The following is a 17069-nucleotide window of genomic DNA, read 5'->3' on the forward strand; positions in this document are numbered from 1 at the left end:
AACACGTACCATTTTTAAGGTATTGGTATGACTCGGCTGGGGTTTGAACCACCGACCTCATACATTCAGAATGGATGCCATAAACATTATGCCACCGTTTGTGGTTATTTTCACGCCATATATACCGGGTGTAGGCTCCTGTAAAACATTTTTCACACTAATATATATATATTAAAAAAAATAAAACAGTTTGTGTGTGTGTGTGTGTGTGTGTAATGTTACCGATAGACTCCTAAACGGAGAGGCTTACGTGCTTGATATTTGGCATAGACATGGCCATTGAGCCTGGGACGAACATGGCCGAACTCAAAATATTTGACAATCCATATTTTTTATTCATATTTACCTCAGCGCATTTCAGCGCACGGAATCAACGGAATCAGAGCAGGTGGGCGCTGATTCGCTCAGAGCGATCACGTGATGACGCTATGACACTATGAACGCTATGACGCTATGAACGCTATGACGCTATGAAAAAAAAAATCGCGATGACGCTATGAACGATATGACGCTATGATGCTATGACGCTATGAAACGCTATGAAGCTATGAACGCTATGAACGATATGACGCTATGACGCTATGAAAAAAAAAATCGCTATGACGCTAAGAAACGCTATGGACGCTATGACGCTATGACGCTATGATGCTATGACGCTATGACGCTATGGACGCTATGGACGCTATGACGCTATGACGCTATGACACTATGAAGCTATGAACGCTATGAACGATATGACGCTATGACGCTATGAAAAAAAAAATCGCTATGAAACGCTATGAACGCGATGACGCTATGACGCTATGACGCTATGACGCTATGAACGATATGACGCTATGACGCTATGAAAAAAAAACATCGCTATGACGCTATGAACGCTATGACGCTATGAACGCTATGACGCTATGAAAAAATAAAAATCGCTATGACGCTATGACGCTATGACGCTATGAAAAAAAAATCGCTCGCTTTACCAAGGGCCTCGCTCTCCCCCCGTTCCCCTCCCCTCCCCTTCCCCCTCCCCCTCCCCTCCCCTTCCCCCTCCCCCTCCCCCGCCCGGCAATGCCGGGTACTTCTGCTAGTATATATATATATATATATATATATATACACCTACCTACCTACCTACCTACACACACACGCACACACACACACACACACACAAACACACACACACCAGTGGGGCATGCTTGCACATAGCAAACATCTACTTGGCTGCACCCTACGATATAAGGTTTATATGTTTGATGAAGTGATTTGTGAGAGAGCTTTTTAGGTTATTTCTCCAAAATAACCTCATAGAGTGTTTCCCCGGGTCCGGCTGTAGGTCCATACGTCCGTAAACATGTGATTAAAACATCTTCTCCTTTGACTAAACCATCTTCGTTAACATCTAAATCATCTTGACTAAAATATCTAAAGAAAAAAACATTTGATTAAAACTACCCCACCCATATGGACCAAACTTGGTACAATGCATCAGGACAGTAAGCTCTCATGGGGTTGTGCTCCCCATCCGGATGCGCCGCCTATAAAGGAGGTAGGAGGGGGGGTTTGCTGCAAATATTGGTATTCCATTCAAGAATCTTCTTCTCAGAAACTGCCAGACAGATCCAGACCAAACTCACCACGAGGCATTGGGACCATGCCCTAACCTTAAGTTGTGCTCCTCACTGTCGTATCTCTCCCGAAAAGGGGACCACAGCCACCCTCTCCGAATCACTCATATTCACTAAAACATCTTCTCCATAACTACCTGAGCATACGGACCAAATGTGCTATAATTCATCAGGACAGTTACTTATTACAGGGTTGTGTTTCCCAACCGGATCCGCCAATTTAAAAGGAGTGAAAGGGGGTTTTGCCACAAATATTACATTCAAAAACCTTCCCAGAAACCGACAAGCAGATCCAGGCCAAACTGGCCATGCGGCATCGTGACCATGCCCCAACCTTAGGTTGTGCTCCAAATTTGGTACATGACCAATATGGACCAAATTTGGTACAATACTTCACAACATTAAGGTATCATGGGGTTGTCCTCCCCGTCTGGATCCACCCTCTATATCCACCCTCTATAAGAGGCTGAAAATGGCGGATTCACCTCAAATTGAGGTAAAAAAATTTTTTGAATTCTCAGAAACTGTGTGGGAAAACTTCTCAGAAACGTCTGTTCCCCATGGGCCTATTAATTTTTATTTAAAATTTGACAAAGGTTATAAAATAAGACATGCATGTTAACATTGCCCAGCAACCAGTTTGATTCTAAGCTCCATTGTTTTGGGTCACGTGACACGCCATTAGCAAATCATTCTACACCGGTGTGTAGAATTTCGCCCGGTGTGTACCCTGGTTAGAATAGGTACACTGTATCCCTGCGTGTCGTAAGAGGCGACTAAGAGGGTTGGCGTCAGGAAGGGCATCCGGCCATAAAAACATTGCCTCAAAAAGTGAACCATGACAATTACAACTACATATGGGCAGGGTACAGCCCGAAGTGGAGATCGGTAGCTGGATGGTGTGAAAACATTTTGCGACCTCGGAGAAGTGCTGAATGGAGAAGGCGGATCAGACTCGGCAACGGTTGCGAGAGTGAGATGTGCATGGAAGAAGTTTCGGGAACTGAGTGGCGTGCTGATTAGGAGGGGAGTGTCGTTGAAGCTGAAGGGAAAGGTGTATGCTGCATGTGTGAGAAGTGTTATGATTTATGGGAGCGAGACATGGGTAATGAACGTAGAGCAGCAACGAAGGCTGGAAAGGGTGGAAATGCGAATGGTTTGATGGATGTGCGGAGTATCGTTGAGAGAGAGGAAGACAAATGATGAATTGTGAAAGATGATGGGAATAGAGCCTGTGATTGATGCTGTGAAGAGGAACAGGTTGAGATGGTTTGGTCATGTGTTGAGGAAGGATGAAAGTGACTGGTTGAGAAGAGTGATGGAAATGAATGTGGAAGGAAGTAGAGGACGGGGAAGACCGAGAAAGACTTGGCTAAAGATGGTCGAAGAAGACATGCGGGCAAGGGGGTTAACAAGGAGAGAGGCAGAAAATAGGGCAAGATGGAGAAGATTGTCATGGGGACCGCAAGGCTAACCCCCGCTCTGGCAGGGAAAATGGCCTTAAAATGCATGTTGTTGTTGTTGTTTACACCGATTGACTTTTATTTGCAGATATTTTCATTAATCGACATTTTCTAATGATTTTGTGATTTTTCTTGGGATATTGGCTTGTAGTTGCTAAATTTCAGTTTTCTAGCCCACCTAGAAATTACGAAACATTTATTTCAGTGAGGTAGTCAATGAGTGAGTGGTTAGAAAGAACTTTATATATTAGATGAAGTAAATCAATAATTAGTGATGAGAATGATCTCTTTTTTTAAAGGTAATTTCACTTATAGTAATTTTAGTGTAAATATGGCAAAAGTTATAAAATAAGAGGCACTTGTTAGTGTTGCATCGTAACCATTTTGAGTGTAAGCTCCATTGTTTTGGGTCACTTGCCCCACTGTGAGCAGAAATAGGCTGCACCGGCCGAGTATCGTTCACGAATATTTTTGTCCATGGACATTTTCCGATGTTTGTGTGGTTTTTCTTCAGATATTGGCTTTAAGTTGCATCAGTATGCAAATTTCCAGATTTCTAGCCCTAAACATTTATGTCAGTGAGTCAGTGAGTGGTTTGAAAGAGCTTTATATGAGCTCAGTCCTGATAGATTGTGTCTAGAGGCTGCCAGCTCGTATATAAGATATATAAAATTGAAATCAGACACCATTAACATATCCAGCTAACACAACAACATTGGGCCAACATTGGGGCAACATCAGCCCCGTCGTTGGGCTAACGTAAAAAAAGACCTTGGACCAACATTGGGAAATAAACGTCACATTTACAACCAATAAACAACGTTGGACCAATGTTTGGAAATAGACATCGCGTTTGCAACCAATAAACAGTCATCCAGACGTCAACAATTTGCTTGCCACCAATTGACCAAATGCCAACATTGGCCCAACGGAGTTGCGTTAGTTACGTAGCCTTTGACAATTCTATAATATATGATCTTCCTCAAGCTTTCACTTGCTTAGTGATATCACCTGTAAGATTGCTCCTCCATGAGCCTCGTTCTTATAGAGTAGAACAACTAGAACTAGAACGGGCACTCGGTAGAGCGCATACCTTCGCCGCAGCTACTGTTCTGTACTTGGCATGGGAGTATAGGGAACAGAACAGTGAACAGTTTGGTGCTGATTTCATGCAAATCGGATAAGAATTGACCGAGTTATGACAAAAAACGCACATTTTGCAAGGTCGTGACCCCCCTGACCTTTGACCCCCAACCGCTAACAAGGGTAATGTCTTCACTGGGTCATGTCGTATATCACAAGATCGGGCATTGAATTCTGAACATTTTGGCATTAGTTGCATGCCAATTGGATAAAAATTGACCGCGCTATGGTAAAAATACGATTTTGACCTTTTCGTGACCTTGACCTTGACCTTTGACCCGATTGCTCCCAAAATCTAATCAAATGTGTCCCGTATAATAACCAATCATCCCACCAAATTTCATGCAATTCGGTTGAATACTTTTTGAGTTATGCGAATAACATACACACACACACACACACACAGACATACAAATAAATACACAGCGATCAAAACATAACCTTCCGCTTTTGCGAAGGTAATAATGCAACTGTGTCGCCAATATACCTCCGCATAGTCCCACAATGGGTATATGCCATCACTCTGCATATGTATGGGTAGGGGATCACGCTTGTGAAGTTTTGTGTTGATCGGATAAGGTTCGTTTTTCTATCCAAGATAGCTGCCAAACCACGTGACCTATGACATCATCATTTTCAAACTATATGCAACAGTGCTGTTAGATTATATTTCTAAAGTTTTGCATCGCTCGAGTGAGCGGTTTCAGAGATATAATTATTTAATGTTTTCCTTCAATCCAATATGGCGACCAAACCATGTGATCTATGATGTCATAAGTTTAATATTTCAATACAAATGGGTCATAGATCATGTGCATGCAATTTCAGATTTTTAGGATAAGGAATTTGATTAAACAATTTTTGGCTGGTATACCACTTCACCTATGATATCATTATCATACTTTTATTCCCCATTGGGAGTACTTGACAATGTGCCAAGTTTCAAATTTTCCCATTCAGCGGTTTCCGAGAAATATATATATTTTTATTTGCTTTTAATCCAAGATGGCTGCCATACCACGTGACCTATGACGTCACAATTATCACAAAAAACATTCTGCACGGGTGTCACTCCTACCCTGAAAGTTTCGTTCAATCGGACAATGGTTGCTGAGAAAAACGAGGTTTAGCCCGTACGGACGGACAGACGGACAGACGGACAACCTGAAAACATAATGCCTCGGCGACTTTGTCGGCAGCGACGTATAAAACAAAAAGCTGAATAACAGCTGAATTGACATTGAAATGCTTTTATCCTGTCTTGTTTGATTTTCTTTTCCCACAAGGAAATACTGCACAAGGAATATTAGGCAAAGTTTGTGCTTATCCACAAACAGCAATTCAGCTTGCTGCAACTTGTGCTAATTATACAGCACAACCAAAAAGGCAAAATTTGGCCAAGGTACTGAAACAGAGTGGCCTGCTCATTTCTAAAGATACTATGGCTTCAAAAGGTTTTTTGAACAACCACAATCCAAATGCAGACATCCCGGTGTGTACCCCGGTTTAGAATAGGCACACCGTATCCCTGCGCATCGTAGGAGGCGACCAAGGGTTGGCGTCAGGAAGGGCATCCGGCCATAAAAACATTGCCTCAAACAGGGAACCATGATTGTCATGGGGCCCGCAAGGCTAACCCCCGCTCTAGTGGGGAAAATGGCCTTAAAACGATCATTCATTCATTCATATTCCATCCAAAGCACAGCATCCCCTCCCCCCCAACCCCCACCCGCACCCACTCCACCCACAAATCACAATTCCTCAAAACCAGTCCGATGCGAGCACAGTACTAACGGCCATATTCTGCTGCCCATTTGGAGCCTGATGCCGATGGAATGATAAAAGTATTTCCTTTTCTTTGTTGTCTATTTGATGGTTGTGAAATGTGTTACATCTGTGTACGCTGAAGTCCATGTTCAAATTGACTTGAGTGTGGTATTGGGTTCGTTGAAACTTCCTTTCCCAAAGGAGGTTCATAAGAAGGCCATCTTGGTGCTACATTTAGTGAGGTTCTCTAATAATGCGAGGAACAATTAACAGGCTCACAAACAAATGTGCGGAACCCTTTGCTATGACTGCATCAATTGCTGCTTATTCCTGGTAACATGCCATCTCATCATCCTCTTATTGCAAGTTGCACAATAGCTATGAGCATATGCACTCCCGGAGCTATGGCAATTTACAGCAAGCATCTGATAGTTTGCACATTGTGAAAAAGCTTGTAGACAGCGCATTGTATTCACTTCTGTGTGTGTGTGTGTGTGTGTGTGTGTGTGTGTGTGTGTGTGTGTGTGTGTGTGTGTGTGTGTGTGTGTGTGTGTGTGTGTGTGTGTGTGTGTGTGTCTATCTGTGTCTGTCTGGGCCGTAACTTTTTTTTTACCATTTGAGCTATTGTCATCAATTTTTCACCAATCCTTTACTATGATAATACGGAGAAAGGAAATTAATAATTTTGTCAAAAGGTCAAAGGTCAGCATCACATAAAATCATAAATTTTCATCCTATTGACCTGAAATTTAAATTTACCATTTCAGTTTTGTCATCAAATTTTTAACAAAGCTTTGTTATGAGAATATGGATATGGCAAATTAATAATCTGGTCAAAAGGTCAAAGGTCAAAGGTCAGCATCACATAAAATTGTTAATTTTCATCCGAATGACCTGAAATTTTAAGAATTTGCATATTGGGCCACTGAATTGGTTCATTAATCAAAAGCTATAACCTGATTATTTTTTTTAGATCAAAAGGTCAAGGTTGCGTAAAATCACCAATTTTCATCCGATTGGCCTGAAAATTAAACAATTTGCATAACGGGTCACTGAATTTGTTCACTAATTAAAAGCTAGAAGCTGCTTATGTTTTCAGATCTAAAGCTCAAAAGTCAAGGCTGCATAAAATCATCAATTTTCATTTTGTATTTTTTTTTTAAACTGTTTTCGTTATTTTGAGCATACGGAAGAAGAATAAGTCATATGAATACAAAAGGACGCGCACGGGCTTTGCATTTTCAGATGCTTTCTAGTTTTTGTTAAAGTTGTCCCATCACATTTTCTTCTTTAACGGCACCATTATCCCACCTTTGTTGTGGGATCAGCCGGGGGAAGCTTGGCCCAAGTCTTCATGAACTGTCTGGCCTGACGTTCGACTAGTTAGGGCAGGAATTTGGAATTTGGCCTTTGTGCCGGCAATAGCTGGCTCACCTACTCTTTGCAAAGGACACCATGGGATCTCTAACATCCACCAATGAATGCTGCAGATGGGGGATGCTGGTTAAACGTTCACCTGAGGGATGGCACACACATCGACGAATAACCCTGCCTGTGAAACATCGGGATGATAGTTTATAGCTGGGTCAGGAATCGAACCCAGGCTAGACAGTTTAGAGGTGAGTGTACGTACCTCGAGGCCATATTATCAGCCCAAGTTGTCCCATCACTGCCATCAGATGTTGTTTCTTGCCTGCTGGCTGATGTTTCAGGCCCGTTTTCTTGCATACCAGCTGATATTGATACTCCATACTTGGCAGTGAGATACCATAGATGTTTATGTCACACTGTGGATACCTTCAGGTTTGAATATGGATCTTACATGTTGTAAGTTGATCTTACTACAGACTTGGCATTTAATATGGAATATATATTTTTTCTTGACTTGGGTTTACTTTCTGAACTCGGTATATCAATCTGGTGAGTTTCTTTTACGCTTCGGTGATTTCTTTGTTAAAAGAACCATGTCACTGATTGTCTGTCGCAGCAAGAAGTCAATAACATGATTATATCACAGGTGGCGTGACAAAATGTACGGGCAGGTACATTTGACGATTGGCTTCACAATCGGGTATATAAGGGTTGTTGCATTCTGTATTAGTGGAAAACAACTGCTGCACGTCTACAAATGTTATTGCCGCTTCCCCTGGAGATGGTCCGTCAACTCGACAATGCTGTTTGTCATTTAGTGGTGGCTTTACGAAATTCCGGCATGAAACAGCATGCTATTGCTCGGCAGTATGGCATCACTCAAGGTCAGGTGTCAAAGATCCTGAAACGAAATGCTCAGTGGGGTGTCCCTCCTCCAATACCGAGGTCAGGACGTCCCCGCAGAACTACAAGGAGGGATGATCGCCAGCTGCACCAGTTAGTCCGCAATGGCCGTACCAAGTCAGCTAATCGGCTTAGGGCTGAGTGGCAGCAACTGACAAATGTGCCTGTATCTAGAAGGCTAGTCAACCAACGACTGGTTCAAGCAGGCTATCGTGCCAGGCGTCCCCTGAGAAAGCCACGTCTGACCAGACAACACCGCCGATTGCAGTGGGCCAGAGAGCACCGTCAATGGCAGCCAGGACACTGGAATCACGTGATCTTCAGTGACAAGTCTAGATTTCTGGTCTATCGTCAATATGGCCACGTCCGAGTGCGCAGACAAGTGCATGAAGCCTACAACGAAGATTGTATAGTGCCAAGAGTCCAAGCTGGAGGTGGTGGGGTGACCGTTTGGGCTGATTTTCATGCAGTGGGCAAAACTGACCTGGTTGTTCTGAATAGAAACCTGAACCAGTTCAAGCACAGGGCCATTCTGGAAGAAACATTGCTTCCATTTGTTCGTGCAGCCTTTCGAGGAAACTTTGTCTTCCAAGATGACAATGCACGGCCTCATTGTGCTCGCATGATCCAGCACTTTCTTGCTGACCATGGTGTAGAGCATATGGAGTGGCCTGCCATGTCCCCGGATATGAATCCGATAGAGAACTTGTGGGCAGAATTAACGCGTCAAATCGACAACTTCGACCAGCAGCCTGCCTCTGTGCATGAATTGCAGCAGGCTATTGTGACTGCATGGCAAGCAATTCCTGTCCAAACCTTGGCAAATCTCGTGAACAGCATGCCTCAACATGTACGTGCTCTCCTGAATGCTCGTGGGGGTTACACGAAGTACTGAACTGTAATTTTACTGTCCGTAATCCCAGTCGTAATTTAACTTTTGTTTTTGTTAAAAAAATTTTTTGGCTAATGTGCAAAATAAAGAGATACTTCTGGAAAACGTACAGAAGTTTAACACAGTACTGTCCGTGAATTGAGTTCAATATCAGTTTTCATCACTTTCAAGGATCAATTTATTTGCTTCGAAATGTCAAATGTGGTTTTTGTTTCTTTTAAAGGTCACATTAACAAAATCTAGAATAATTTCAACATAATTCCAATGAACTTTTGGTTCTAAGTCATCTTGAAAAGTAAGTTCACCCCCACAAAAAAAATATTCCATATTAAATGCCAAGTCTGTAGTTTCACTTGATTTTTGTCGCAGGTCTACAAGAGTTCCGCATCATTGTTGTTGTGGTTCTTGTTGGGGATTTTTTTTTTTAATGTGCACCCATTGGTTGTGGACTGCTGCCAGACCCCACCCACATTTGTTACTTGACTCCACCCAACATGGCACCCGGACTACATAAAATGCTCGTCATCTTGTTTTTCTGGTGGGCCTAAGACATCAGGCATGTCGGATTTTGCTGATTACACACTGCTGTGGTTTGTGGCTTCAGATTACCATTGGCTTTGGTTGGGTCGAGTGTTATTCATGATGAGGGACCCTAAAAATCTAATCATCCAGTCGTGGCCAAATATATTGGCACCCTTGCACCTTTTTCAAATAATGCACCATTTCTTCCAGAAAATTGTTGGAATAAAAAAAATATTTTGGCGTCCACATACTGTATGTATTTCTTTGGTTGTCAGTGGAACAAAACAAAAAAAGCTGAAAAATTACTAAATCTTAGCTTATTCCACACTGGCCCGGACATCCTAGAAATCCTAAAATGGCCCGGACAATATTATTGGCACTTTTTAGAAGTTGCTAGAAATAATTAGATGTGAAGTAGGTGATTCTCCTTTACTTTGGAATTGAACTCACCTCTGGTGAGCTGCAGGTGCCTGCAATAGAAAAATCACTTATTCAATCACTTATTCAATCAGTTTCCCTGGTATTGGGCTAGCGGCTAGGGTGCCAGCTTAGGATCCTAGGATCCTGGGTTCGAATCCCGGTCGATCGCTGAATTAACGCCAGGGGGGTTGACTCAGCCTGTCATCCTTCCGAGGTCGGCTAATTGAGTACCAGTTCACTGGTAATTCCCTGCTTGTCATAAAAGGCGACAAAAAGGGTTGGCGGCAGGAAGGGCATCCGGCCGTAAAACATTGCTTCAAAAAGGGGACCAAAAAAACAACAACAACCACGGTCCCCGAAAAAGGCCAACCCCCGCTTGTGGGGAAAAATGGCCTCTAAAGGTGGTTTTTTTGGGGTTTAAAAAAAAAAGTTTGAATAGAGAAAAGGAGTCATTCTGCTGTTTGTGTCACTGTGTGTACCGCAATGAGCATGGAGAAAAAGAAAGAAAACCAGAGAATTGTCGGAAGAGGTCAGACACAAGATTGTAGCCTAGCCTGGACAATCTCAAGACTACAAGTCCATCTCCAGAGACCTTGATGTTCCTGTATGTCGAATAAAAATTATTAGTAAGGTTTAATCAAGCCGTCAGCACGCACTGTACACTGTTCTCCCCAAATCCATTCCTGTGGTAATTTGGTGCTGAACATCATCCGATTTCCATTGGCTTTGTTACTCACAATGCTGTCCGCATGCGTATAACGTTACCTCTTCCACACCCGAGTAAAATGTGTTTCACTCATGATTAAACTGTACCACCATTTGGCAAAGTCATCTGCTCAATTTAAATGTTCTTTTCCCCATCAGCCTTTGTGTACAATTTATTTTTTCTATGTACAGTATATCCAAACGTTACGGAGCGTTACAGTGGGAATTGGGGTGCGTCCCTGGGGAAGGATTGTCTTTAGTGGCGTTACCATTTTTGTTTACCTCTTCAACGCTATTAACCAACGACTATTTTGTTTATCCACTGTTGTTTTTACTCTCATCAGAGGGTATTGCATTTGGGTATTCTGTTTGTCTGTCTGTCTGTCCGCACATAATGTGCTGACGTAGGCCACAAACACCATTTCGTGGTAGCCAGTTTTCCACGTTATCCTTTTTCAACCGAGTACCTTTATATAGTATGTGGAATAACAATGTGATTATGGCTATAATGCACATGCTTTAAGAACATGAGTATGTCTATAATGTACGTGTATTAAGAACTTGAGTGAATATCTCAAGTATGTACTATTAGAATGTGCATACATCTACAGAGTGGCCACAAAGTCCCTATGCATAATAGTGTGTCCTCTGTTACTTATTACCCTCGCCTATTACCCTTGCAAAATTGAAGATTTTTCAAGTATATTGGTCGGTTGCGTTTGTGGTTCTGTTTGTCTGTTTGTCTGTTTGTCTGTTTGTCACCGGCCTACAGGTCACAATTCTAAACCGATCGTCACGAAACTTCACCAAGTTGTCTAGGTCGTCCCAATTGAGAAGCCTCTTGATTTTGAGGTCAAAGGTCATCTGGAGGTCAAATTTCTAAAATTGCCATTTTAAATCCGATTGACTTGAAAATTGAATAACATTTGTATATTGAGTCAATAAATTGTGACCAACTATTTTTGAGGTCAAAAGGTCAAAGGTCAACTCAAGGTCAAATTTTAAGTCATCAATTTTCATCCAAAAAGCCGTCAATTCTCAACCGATTGACTTGAAAATTGAACAGCATTTGCATATCGAGTCACTAAATTGGGAAACATACTATTTTTGAGGCCAAAAGGTCAAGGGTCAACTCAAGGTCAAACTCCTAAAATCATCATTTTTCATCTGAAAAATCGTCACTTTTCATCCTGTTGACCCGAGCTTTGATCAACATTGTAAATTTTAATCTTCATGAAATGGACAATTTGCTATATCAATGTCCTATATCAATTTGCAAATCCTGGTGTTGGGCTAGCGGCTAGGGTGCCGGCTTAGGATCCTAGGATCCTGGGTTCGAATCCCGGTCGATCGCTGAATTAACGCCAGGGGGGTTGACTCAGCCTGTCATCCTTCCGAGGTCGGCTAATTGAGTACCAGTTCACTGGTAATTCCCTGTTTGTTGTTAAAGGTGGCAAAAAGGGTTGGCGTCAGGAAGGGCATCCGGCCGTAAAACATTGCTTCAAATAGGGGACCGAAAAACAACAACAACCACGGTTCCCGAAAAAGGCCAACCCCCGCTTGCTGGGAAAAATGGCCTCTAAAGGTGGTTTTTTTTTAATGGAAAACTTTGGGGGGGGGGGGGGGGATTTTGCAAGTATCGTGCTATGCATGACGTCTTCTTGTTTGTCTGTCTGCACAGAATAAATATGATTTTCTCTGCAACCGTTGGTCTGATTGACAGGAAATTTTCACCATAGGTGCTCCACCTGTAGAGTATTTTTTAAATGATAATTATGACGTCATAGGTCATGTGGTTTGGCCGCCATTTTGGGAATACCGAAAAACTTTGCACCTCTATATCTCTGAAAGCGCTGAATAGAAAAAATTGAGACATCGCTCATTATAAAGAACTCTCCATGGGGAATAAAGTATGTTAATGATGATGTCATAGGTGCCTCCTTTATGACGTCACAATTTGACAAGTACAAAACGTCATCTGATCAAGAGGAAATTTCTTGAGCATAATCTAGGAATAAATTAGTGGAGAAAAAAATTGAGACGTCATCGGTCACGTGGTTCGGTCGCCATATATGTTTTAACACAAAAGCCTTAAAAACCACTGAAAATACATCCTGGTGAGGGTTTGCAATCTCTGATTGCTCTTTTTCTTGTTACTGTTGTTATGTGCTTAGGGACATTGTGGCCTCTCTGTAGAAACTACGGAATGTGACGTTGTCTATAAAACACAAATGATTGCAATGAGGGTCTATGCAATAAAATAGAAAAGGCCTGTTTGGTTGCTGTACGAACATAAACTAGCGTCATCATTGCATCTTCGACATACCACACAGACACAAACACACCACCACACTTAACAAGCATACAAACTGCCTGACCCCACATCCCAATGTACACTTTATAGTGACCTTTAGTGACCTCAAAACGGCCTTCAAGGCCCATGTGCGGCACATGAAAACCTTGCCCAGATTCTGAAGTGCCGACACCCAAATGTTGTGGCCTCTAGGTGCTACAGTTCAGCCGTGAAAGAGTAACAATTAAATGCACAAATAAACAAATGTACAAACACACAAACACTCGAAATGTCTATAAAAAATGTCTGTTTGTGTGTTTGGCTTCGATGTAATTATTGAACTGTTGGATGAAATGAGGAGAAAACTGGTGGTTGTACTTTGGCGAATAAAAAAATTAATAGAACAGGGGTTCCATTGTGGGGGGAAAGGCCCCAATTCTTTCTATGTAAATGGATATTGCATCGTGTCACCACCTGGACCTAGGACATGACCTAGGGCATGACATAGGCTCCTCTTGGTATTGCCAGGTGGCTACAGAAAATTCTGGAAAATGCTCACTTGTGGGAACCCCGAGGATAATCTAAATGCACACTTTTTGGGGTGTTTTAAAGAACTGCACTCATCTACAAATTGCATAAACATCGCAAGTCCATGTTCGCTCGCTAGAGGGCCGCATAACTGCACTCGTATGTGACAATCTACAAATTGCGTACGCATCTATGCATCATAGAAGTGGGGGAATTAAGTCGGGTTCCTTGCTAATGACAATAATAATAATAATAATAATAATTAATACCAGTATGCTTTTAAGCAAACGTTAAAATTTTTATTTATTTATTTGATGTCTGTTTAACAAATGGAGAAATGTGTTGTTCGCTTGATACATTTCACTGCTAATTTTGCTCGAAATATTAAATTTGTTTCCAAGCTGTATTTAACGATTTGAAAAATGTTGAGTTTTGGTGTTTTCTTTTTTTTTTTTTTTTTTTTTTGTATACTGAATCGAGGCTCCTGAAAGAGCTAACATTTACTTCACAAACAAATCAACCAGACAAACAAAATATATAAAAAGAGGGAGCGGAAGACAAGATGGGGAGAGAAGGGGAAGCACACCAACATAACATTTGAGAGCAGGGAGATGTGTGGGAGGGAGAGGGCTTGCGGGGAGGAGGCGTGGGAAGGGGGGGGGGGGGAGGCGTGGGAAGGGGAGGGGGTGGGAGAAGTATAAAACACAAGGACACCAAGGACTTCCAGGACAGAAGTTGGTATTTCAAAAAAGTGGAATTGGGGTGAAATTATCGGGGGTAGAAAAGATCAAGGTTTTGGATGGGGGAAGATAAGAGATGGTGGTGAACAGCTGTTTTAAAGACCTGGAGGGTGGAGTGGGATTGAAGAGAGTGAGGGAGTTTGTTCCAGAGGCGGGAGTAAAGAGGAATGAAGGAGAGAAGGTGAGCAGAGAGTCTTGATTTCGGCAGTTTAACCATCAGAGGGTTGCAGGCAGATCTTGTGCGACCTGTAGGAATATTTGGGGGACAGAGCCCAGAGAGAGCTGGGGGGGGGGGGGGGGGCAAGGCCAGAGGGCATCTTATCAAGTTTGTTTACAAGTCTTATCCTCGGAAAAGGAAACAAAGCAAAGCAATTTCATTTGGTTGGATAATGTTTGTGTTGACTGTTGCTATGGAATTATATATGGGTTGCTAGAGGGATTTTATTTTTGAACTTGGAATTGTGAAACATGGGTTTGTGAACTACTTGTCTTAATAACGTGAGTGCATCTATGAAGTACGTACTATTTGAACTGTGTGTGTGTGTGTGTGTGTGTGTGTGTGTGTGTGTGTGTGTGTGTGTGTGTGTGTGTGTGTGTGTGTGTGTGTGTGTGTGTGTGTGTGTGTGTGTGTGTGTGTGTGTGTGTGTGTGTGTGTGTGTGTGTGTGTGTGTGTGTGTGTGTGTGTGTGTGTGTGTGTGTGTGTGTGTGTGGCATATACCCGATACATGACGATGTAGGCTATGTTCATACAGGGGACAATCAGACCTTTTCGCTTTTATTGTGTAGACTCTCGTTGCAATCGTATGTATTTTATAGACAGTCACATTCCCTACTTTCTAGATCTCATTGCCCATTGCTGTCCTTGTTAATACGGTTAAACAGCATTTGCATGAGAGAATGGGACAATAAAAGGTTATTTGACAACTCAAGGACAATAACTAGCAATGTTATTAGGTTCTGACATATCCTCGTGCTTGTACATCCCCAGGCAAGCAAGAACATAATTGGGACAATATTGTCCCTATTATATTTCTCCATAGAGAGAGGGGGGTGGGGGGGGAGGGGGGGGGGGAGGGTGGGGTCATTGTCTAACAAATGTACACAAGTGACAAAACTTTGCAGATGTTAAAGTCGAGCATTTGTGTCGCAATAAAAGGGGTTGGCTTGAAATGACAAATGCATTTTTGGGGCCTTTTAAATACTTGTTCTAAATAGTCGTGTGTCCGTGTATCCACTGGGATGCTTTTCATCCAAATGGTGATGCCACCACCAGCAGACAGCATTATTGTATTGTTGCTGGAGTTAAGCATCGCCATAATAGCTTTTTTGTTTTGGAACTTTTAAAATTTTGAGCCAATAATTTGCTGTAATTGTTTCTTAGCTGCACTTAGGGAGGAGGATGTACATGTAGGCCTGTAGAGTTCCCCTTACCTTCTCCTGGGATCCTTGCTAATGTTGTGGGTGGTTACGATGGTGGTTTCGAGTTGGTGTTCAAACTTCCTGCTCGTGGTATCGTGCTAGTTGATTGCGCATGCATTTTGGTGATCGTATGGCACTTGTGGAAAGGGTTGAGGCTTCCTGCCCCAAGAAGTGGAAGGATAGAATGACTGAATAATTGTGACAGTGGATGAAGAAAGTGTGACCAATGTGAGGCTCTACAAATAGAACAAAATCAGAACACAGAAATTAGAAGAAAAAAAAAAGTAGGACAAAGGCTTGAAACATGCAAAGTGCCATCTCTCGATCAAACGTCATCCATCAGTTGTAAGAGGATTTTACATGTTTTTTAATTATTTTTTTAAATGGAAATCTATTTTCTGGAGGAGATAAATGACAGAGGGCAGTAGAGTTTCACACACATTGACAGAGGGAAACGGAGACGAGGTCATCGCACATGAATGATAGAAAGGATAGAGTCGGTGTGCCTGGGGATTGGGGGGTCAGGGATCACGAGGGGCGGAGGAGATGAGATTCACTTAAAACCTATGAGATCCATGAAATCAAAAGCTTATGAGCTGAAAGGCTAATCTAAAAGTACAACAGCCCTCGGTAGAGCGCAAACCTCCGCCAGGCTGAACAGTTTCGGTTTTGTATCCCACTGGTAGGCCGGAACTGGATTCGGACCTGAACCAAAATCTAATCGGCTTGTTTTTGTCACCTAACCAACTCGTCCACCAGGGTTAGTCATAAGTCATAACTCATCCATAACTTTTTAAAATATCATGTTATATAATCGCTTTTCGCCCGATCTCTCAATGGTGAAGGATCACTAGAAAATTTAAATAATTCTCGCATCCGAATCCAAATTCACATCTTCACCAAATTCCAATCGATTCGTCCTTGTCACACACACAACCACCAGTACGCCAAGTTTTGTCCAAATCTGTCCATAACTTTTTGAGATATCCTGCTATATGTCGGTTTTAGCCCTATCGCTCAATGGTGAAAAATCACTAAAAATTCTAGTATCCAGACATGAATCTTCACCCAAATTGAATCGATTCTTCCTCGTCACATACGCAACCTCCACACCAAGTTTCGTCCGAATCTGTCCGCAAGTTTTATCCTGTATTTCGTTTTTGGCCTTATTTACCAATGGTGAAGAATCACTTAAAGATTCTAGTAGCCGGATCCGAATCCGGATCTTCACCAAAATCTAATCATTTCCTCCGTGTCACATACACTACCTCTCCGCCAACCTTT

General features: G+C 42.3%; 1 protein-coding gene across 3 annotated transcripts in view; it reads left to right on the forward strand.

Moving 5' to 3' along the window:
• The window catches only part of LOC137430737 (uncharacterized), a 265309-nt gene that overhangs the window by 135914 nt on the left and 112326 nt on the right, over positions 1 to 17069 (forward strand). The gene's annotated exons all lie outside the window — the stretch shown is intronic.

Source organism: Myxine glutinosa, chromosome 7 (genome assembly GCF_964187855.1).
Source record: "Myxine glutinosa chromosome 7, kmMyxGlut1.1, whole genome shotgun sequence".
NCBI classification, from domain to species: Eukaryota; Metazoa; Chordata; class Myxini; order Myxiniformes; family Myxinidae; genus Myxine; species Myxine glutinosa.